The sequence below is a fragment of the Bubalus kerabau genome, chromosome 19, assembly GCF_029407905.1.
Source record: "Bubalus kerabau isolate K-KA32 ecotype Philippines breed swamp buffalo chromosome 19, PCC_UOA_SB_1v2, whole genome shotgun sequence".
NCBI lineage: Eukaryota > Metazoa > Chordata > Mammalia > Artiodactyla > Bovidae > Bubalus > Bubalus kerabau.
The window spans coordinates 69,825,272-69,832,877 of NC_073642.1; the positions used below are offsets into that span (position 1 = coordinate 69,825,272).

Sequence of the window (7,606 nt, forward strand, 5' to 3'; positions counted from 1 at the left end):
ACAGAAACTGAAGTCGTTCAGTCGTGTCCGACTCTGTGACTCCATGGACTGTAGCCTACCAGGCTCCTCCATCCATGGGATTTTCCAGGCGAGAGTACTGGAGTGGGCTGCCATTTTCAGATGGCAAATGCCCTTGTTGTTAAGTCACTGGCAAATGCTCTTGGCAAGTGCCCGTTTGTAGTTGACACTAGGGAGATGGATGGACAGTTGGACCTGTTAACCAAAAATAATGAAATAGTTATTTTTACCAGCAAAGCAAGTTTATTCTGGAGCCGTAAAGGATTGAAATTCTAGACTTGCAACTATGGCAAACCATATGAAATTGTGGCAAAGCCAAAGAGAGGAAACTCTTTTATAGAGGAGAAAGGAAGTTGGGAGGGGCTGTTATAAACACAAAGTCTGTTGATGAAACTAGGAGATCAGACTATAGTGGGTTTTCATTGGCCAAATTGTGACTGTCTCTTATTGAGTGAGCTGTTGCCAGGCAAGGAAAAAATCTTTCTTCCTCCTCCTGATAATAAAACAATGTCACTTCCTGCTGGGGATGTAGGGACCCGTCTTCCTGTCTGAATCGTGTTGCTGTGGTACCTGTACTGAGCGGTACGTGTGTGAGAGCGCCTCCTTCTGGCCTCTTAGTTCCATTTGAGTGAGCTTTGCTTTACTGATTTTCACAGATACATGAATGGACAGTTGGATGAATGTATGGCTGGTGTATCCGTTAGAAGCACTCTTGGTTTCAAGTTCCCTGGTGGCTCAGACGGTAAAGCGTCTGCCTACAATGCAGGAGACCTGGGTTCGATCCCTGGGTGGGGAAGATCCCCTGGAGAAGGAAATGGCAACCTACTCCAGTACTCTTACCTGGAAAATCCCATGGACGGAGGAGCCTGGTAGGCTACAGTCCATGGGGTCACAATAAGTCGGACACGACTGAGCGACTTCACTTCTCTTTCACTTGGTTTCAAGTAGCAGTAATTATGAAAAGTGCAGTGGTTTGGACCAACAGGGGTTTATTTTTCTCCCATAACAAGAGTCCTGGAGGCAGGCAAGTCTGCTCAGCAGCCCAGTCATGTCAGACCAGCATCTCTGCAATCATGTTTGGCTTCCCTCATGCTCACAGAGGGTTGCCACAGCTCCAGACATCACATCCATGTTCCAGGCTAGACAAAGAGGGGAAAGGATAGTGAAAGGGATGTCTACCTCTTTTATCACAGAAATGAACTCCCCAGAAGCTCCCCAGTAGTCTTCAGTGACATCTCAGTTGTCAGAACCATGTCCCACATGACCTACTACAGCAGAGCCCACTGGGGGAGTGGGCACGAAGTGTTGCCAGTGTCTATAGCAGAAGACAGAAAGGGAGAGGAGGGTGGGGGTGTGACTGCAGCGGACGCCAGGCATTGTGGCCTCCCAGCATCTTTTGACTATCATCTCTGCAGTTGGGTGGTTCCCACATTGTGAATCCTGTCCCTCCGGCTTGGAATCCAGAAGGATTGCATTGCCCAGCCTCCCCTCCCCACTAGGGGCAGATGTCCAACTTGACCCAGGAGGGGGCAGCGGTGCCAGGACCCCAGTGGGCTGCTGGGGCAGCGGTTTTGCTGGACTGGTCCTGGCAGAGGCAGCTTGTTTCTGGGGCTGGGGGTGGTGTCCACCTCCTGCTGCCACAACAGCTCGGGCGTGGTGGGGGTAGCAGAGCCCATAGCCAGACCAGTCCTGGCAGGGATTCTGGGCACTGTTCCTGGAAGCGGAGCCAGATCCGTGAGCCCTCTCACAGCTCCTTATAAATCCACACGTGCGTGAACAGGCTAGAGTGGATCCCTTCATCCACAGCCGTTAGGGGCCGGATGTGTCTCCCCAGATGCTGTGTCCTCATCCCATACCTGCGATTGGGACCATGTCACCAAGTCACCAAGAGGTCCTTGGGTTGGGCCTCGGTCCAGGACGCTGGTGTTCTCATAAGAGGGAAGCGTGGAGACAGACCCCCAGGGGAGAAGGCCGCGTGACTGCAGGGACAGACTTCGAGGGGCTGCGGCTTCGAGCCCTGGAAGGCCAGACTGACGGCATCCGGAAGCTGGAGGCCCCTCCCCAAGACCTCCAGAGGGAGCACGGTGTGTCCACGCCTGGATGCTGGACTTCTGGCCTCCGGAGCCTGAGAGAATAAGTTCGTGTGGTTTTAGGACCCCCGGTCTGCAGATCTTTGCTGCAGCAGCCTCAGAACATGTGTACAACAGCCCATCCCTCAAACAACTGTGAGTGTCAGGGTGAGGGAAGAGCGGGCAGATGGACACGTACCAGACATGAGTTGGGGGGTCTGCTCAGTGGCGAGGCCCCCCCCCAGAGAGAGCTGCAGCAGGGGCCCAGACGCCCCTCCTTGTGCTTCCAAAGCAAATTCTGTTGAGGGCTTTGCCAGCCAGGGCCGCCAGCCTCCCGCAACGCCCCACCATCCGGCCTGTCCTGCCCCAGCCCAGAGAGGATGGGTGGGGAGAGCCGCCAATGCTCAGGCCGAGGGAGTGCCCCCTCCTGGACCACCCCCTCCTCCCCGCCTCATCATTCTAGAGCTCCATCCACAGGGGGTGCGTTTATCCTCCCTGAAGGTGGCCGCACACGGGATACAGTGCCCAGCCTCCTGGTATTTCCAAGGGCTAGAGGCCTCTTAGAGCAGCAGGCACCCACGGATGAGAGACGGGCTCGGTCCATGGGAGAGCCGGGGAGAGGGGGTGCTGCAGAAAACAGCTTACCCTGTGGATTCACACAGAGGCAGCATGAGGGGCCTGTTCACAGAGGTGCGGGCGGGGGCGGGGGGCAGGGCAGGGTGAGGGGTGCCCTGCTGGTGAGACGGGCGCCCAGCAGTGCGGTGGCTGGAGGGGTCTAGGGGGACGGCCCAGTGCAGAGCCTGCGGCCGCTGTGCCTGCTGCTGGGAGCACCCTGGGCGAGGGCCGTGGGGTCCTGGTGAGGCGTGTTGGACCCTGCGGACGGGGCCTTCCTGTCCACCTGATTTTAAAGCATCCCCTGGGCAGCAGAGGCTTCTGGGAACATCTCTGCGGGACACAGGTGTCGTCACGCTCTGCCCGTTTCAAAAGCCTCCTTAGAAGAGCCCTGCCCAGCTGTCCATGCCCCAGCCGCCGCCCTGTGGGCCACCCCCGCTCCCACTGGGGGCCACTCCTCGTGAACCAGGCGGTCACACTCCAGGCGGTCCTTGTGACCACTCCGAAGGTGGCTTGGCCGTGGTCCTCCGGGGCCTCCCCAAGCAGGGCTGTGCACCGTGGGGCCAGCTGCCCACTGACACCCTGTCCCAGCTCAGCCCATTCTCCTCTGTTCACCCATCCAAGGTCACCACCTGAGGCTTACCCACACCTGGATGGAGCAGCTGCAGCAGGGTCTCCGCGCCCGGCAGACATTCAAGGCCCCTGGACCCGGCGAGGCCCGGCCTCATGTCTGCTGTCCTCAGTCAGAGACAGAGGTACACGGGGCGGGTTTAACTCTCTGTTTGTGTGGATGGAGGATCGGTAGGGCACCAGGGTGGCTCAGGGTCACCTCCCAACCCATGGTCTCATCTCCTGGGGCCAGCAGCTCAGCCAGGAGCTGCCTGTCGCTACCAAGGCCACGATGTCATACCTGCCACCTCGGGGTCCAGCAGTTCCCCTGTTAGGGCTGCCGGAGGCTCCCCCTAGAACCCCTTCTTCTCCAGCATCTCAGCAGCACCAGCCCCAATGGGTCATGGGTCCCAAATGGCAGGGTGGCCTGGCCCCCGCCTGGCCCCAAGCAACAGCTCTTACTCCTCTTAATCCGGCCTCACTTGAGCCTGGAAGCCCTCGTGCCACTCAGTAAATGTGTTGGGAAACGTGGTCAGATAGTACGTGTTGCCTCCAAAATCCAAGATGGCCCACCATGGGAATTACCCAGCAGTCTAGGAGGGCTCCACACTTCCACGGCAGGGGGCACAGCTTGGGAAACTGAGGTCCTGCATGCCACCGGGCATGGCCGGAAAAAAAGTTCCAAAATGACTCACCAAGCACGGCACCCCATTTTTCGAGCGGGCAGCACAAGTTACGGCAACTCCTTTTTCACGCTGGGGCGAGGGCTGACCGCCACGGTCCGGATCACGGGACCCTGGAAGTATCACCACCTGAACTTGCATGAGGCTCACCTCCCACCCTCTGACGCATGTCTCTCCGTGGCATCTGGCGCCCTTACCGCTTCCCAATAACTGGGTCTGATAAGCATGATACAGTCAATGCCGGGGCGCAGAGCAGTGATCAGCTGCCGGCTGTCAAGTGACCACGTTCCCCGGGAGCCAGGCTGTGGCAGAGGCAGGGTGTACTGATAGCCCTGCCAAGGGAAAGCAGAAGGCTTCTGATGTTTTTAGATTAGTCAGAATTGAGGGGGAAACGAAACACCAGGCGGGCGACTAGCTGCACACTGGGCGCAGAGGACATGGTGGTTTGAGCCACAAGCGCACAGCACCCAGGAAAGCTGTAGATGTCTTATCACAATCTGATTAAACTCATCACAACCTCCCATTGGTCTTCACACCTAGCTGTGGAGACACAGGCAAAATAAACTCACGGGACAAGGGAGCGTGTTAGTTTCCTGTCCCTGCTGTAGCCGATCACCAGACTCAGGGACAGCGTTTATTCTCTCTCGGTTCTGGAGGGCAGAAGTCTGATATCAAGGTGTCGGCAGGGCTGAGTCCAGAGAATCATCACCTCTGTGTTTTCGAGTCTTTCATGATGACGTTAATTTCAATCCCCTTGGGGATAGTTTTAGCAAGGTTGGAGGCCTTACCCTTGGGTGTTCTGCTTCGCCCTTCCTCCCCATGATGTAATAAAAAATGAATTTGGTTTTTGTCCTAATCCCTGACACAGAGCTCCTAAAATCCTTGGAATTTTCTGAATGATAGGGAATGTCTTTTCTTCTTCATAAGGAGGCCTTTTTTGATAACACCTGGATTTATGCTAATGAGTGGTTTGGGTTGGGGCCCCTGGATGGCCTCAGGATGGAGTTGGTCACCAGAAAGGCCCAATGGTAGAGGACTGGAGTGCTCAGCCCTTCCCACTGAGCTCCTGGGAAGCCAAGGGGGGTGCTGCAGATTAAGCTCTATGAAAACTCTCTTACAACATGAGTTTCTGGGTTGGGGAGACATCCAGGTGCTGGGAGGGTTCAGTTCAGTTCTGTTACTCAGTCGTGTCCGACTCTTTGTGACCCCATGGACTGCAGCACACCAGGCCTCCCTGTCCATCTCCAACTCCTGGAGCTTGCTCAAACTCATTTCCATCGAGTCAGTGATGCCATCCAACCATCTCGTCACCCCCTTCTCCTCCAGCTGTCAATCTTTCCCAGGATCAGGTCCTTTTCCAGTGAGTTGGCTCTTGGCATCAAGTGGCCAAAGTATTGGACCTTCAGCTTCAGCATCAGTCCTTCCAATGAACATTCATGACTGATTTCCGTTAGGATGGACTGGTTTGATCTTTTTGCAGTCCAAAGGACTCTCAAGAGTCTTCTCCAGAACCATAGTGCCAAAGCATGAGTTCTTTGGAGCTCAGCCTCCTTCTTTGTGGTCCAACTCTCACATGACTACTGGAAATTAGTAAATGTAAGGAAACATCCCCCTCAGCTTTGTGAGGCAATCTACAAATTATTGAACCTGAAGAGAGCATCATGGGGCCCCTGACATAGAAGCCTCGGAGTCAGAAGCACGGGTGACAAGCTGGACTTGTGCTTGGTACACAGGGGATGGGGCCGTCTTGCAAACTGAGCCCTCAACCTGTGGGGTCTGTGCCATTTTGGGCAGACAGTACCAGGACCGGGTTGAATGGTAGGACACCCAGAGGGAGTCCGCCGAAGCCTGGAGGGGACACCTGGGGTCTGGAGTATTGAGAGAAGACCTGAGTTTCCCTAAGGTGGCTTCTCTGCTCTCCTTCCCGAGAGCAGGAGCCCATCACTCCTGTGCCGTGCCTGCCTGAGCTCAGTACACCCAGGAGCTGGAGGAGTGACCGCGGCCCATTGGCCTCACCCTGAAATGGACTCGGGCCAGACTCTTCCATCACTTGAGCTCCCAAAGCCTCCCCTCTGACACAGCGGCACGTGGAGGCTGGCCAGCATGTGGCCACCCCCAGGACACATGCCTGTTCTTCCCCAGTTCACGTGGTTGGTGACCCCGGTCCTCTGGGACAGGCCTGGGGAAAGGTCTGTGGTGGACACGTGAGGCCCACAGCAGCAGCCTTCCTCGGGGGGACCCAGACCCTCCCTATCACGGAGCTTGGGGGTCTACAGCCTGACTCAGAGCGTGGAGCTGGGTGAGGGTCTCGAATCCCCAGCCTGGTTCTGCTTCGGCCAACAGCCAACAAGCCATCAGGGCTTCCCCTCGTCACTCTGACCCCAGCTCTGCCTGCGTGCACCCACCAGGGGGCACACGGCTCCACCAGCCTCACATCCCGCCCTCAGCGGCCGCACCCCCTGGGTCTCATCCTTCCACGGACAGACTGATTCCTGCCCATGTGAGCAGGTGAGCTCTGGCGACTCATCTGGTGTCCGGTTAGCTCCTCCTGGACCATGCCTGCAGGGGTCCCCCCGACATGTGGGGTGGCACTCCCAGTGGTGAGGCAGGGGAGCAGGGGACAGTTCCCCCGGGGATGCCACTGGAGGGCTTCTGGAGGGTGGCTCCAGCTGAGCCATCTCTGCTGACCGCCTGAGTGGCGGAGGTCGCCATGTGCCGTGGAGTTTCGGCCTCTTCACGGGGCTCGGGCTTTCATCAGTCCTGAGACAGATCGGCAGGTCTGTTTCCTGGGGACACTCCTGTAGCCAGCACTGATGTCGGCAAGCCGTGTTCATCCCAGACATTTTAGATACAGACTCTTTACCAAAGGCGCTATTTATGGAGAGGTGGAGCCGCCTTGGGGACCAAGGGGGAGATGGAGGGGCACTGGAGGCTTGCAAACAGGACACTCACCGTCTTTTGAGCTGGAAGGACGAGGGTAGCAGCTAATGTTTCTGGAACCCACGAGGAGCTGGGCCCATGGAGCAGGACTCCCCAGTGGCTGTGGTCACGGAGGGGCATGGCTGCTGCCAGAGGCTGGGCACTAAAGCTGGGCGGGAGTTCGGAAAGGTGACCTAAACTACCAGGGAGCTCCCTGCCCTGGGCACTTTTTCGTGTCTGCCTCAGGCTGACCCAGCTGGAAACTAGCTGGCATGGGAGCCAGCCTCCCAGGGCACAGGGCAGGGTGGAGGCCTGTGAGTGGGAGGGGAGGCTGGGGAGGAGAGCCTCGGGGGGGGGCAGGCTGTGACTAGGGGCCGCCACCGTGGAGAAGCGCTGCAGCCAGGGACTGCTGCTGGGGGCTCAGCAGAGGAGGGGTCCAGCTGAGGCTGCCCACTGCCCCAGGACAGCCACAAGTGGCCTCCACTGCTGCAGGGGCATCAGACTGCAGGGATGATGCAACCTGGCCAGAGCCCAGGAGCAGGAACGGGCCCCCGCTACAGTGTTCCTTGCTTCCCCACCTCACCTTCTTGCCCCCAAACAAGAAGGCCGAGGCCCAGGAGAGGGAGGCCAGCGATCTTCTCCTGCCGGTGCTGGAGCGAGTGAGCAGACCCGCCCCTGCCCCAGTTCAGAGCCTGG

General features: G+C 57.7%; 1 non-coding gene across 1 annotated transcript; it reads left to right on the forward strand.

The window, feature by feature from the left end:
- The first annotated feature begins 742 nt into the window (after positions 1 to 742).
- Positions 743 to 814, forward strand: TRNAC-ACA (transfer RNA cysteine (anticodon ACA)). Its single transcript has one exon. It is a non-coding gene; the product is annotated as a tRNA-Cys (tRNA).
- The last annotated feature ends 6,792 nt before the right edge of the window (positions 815 to 7,606 follow it).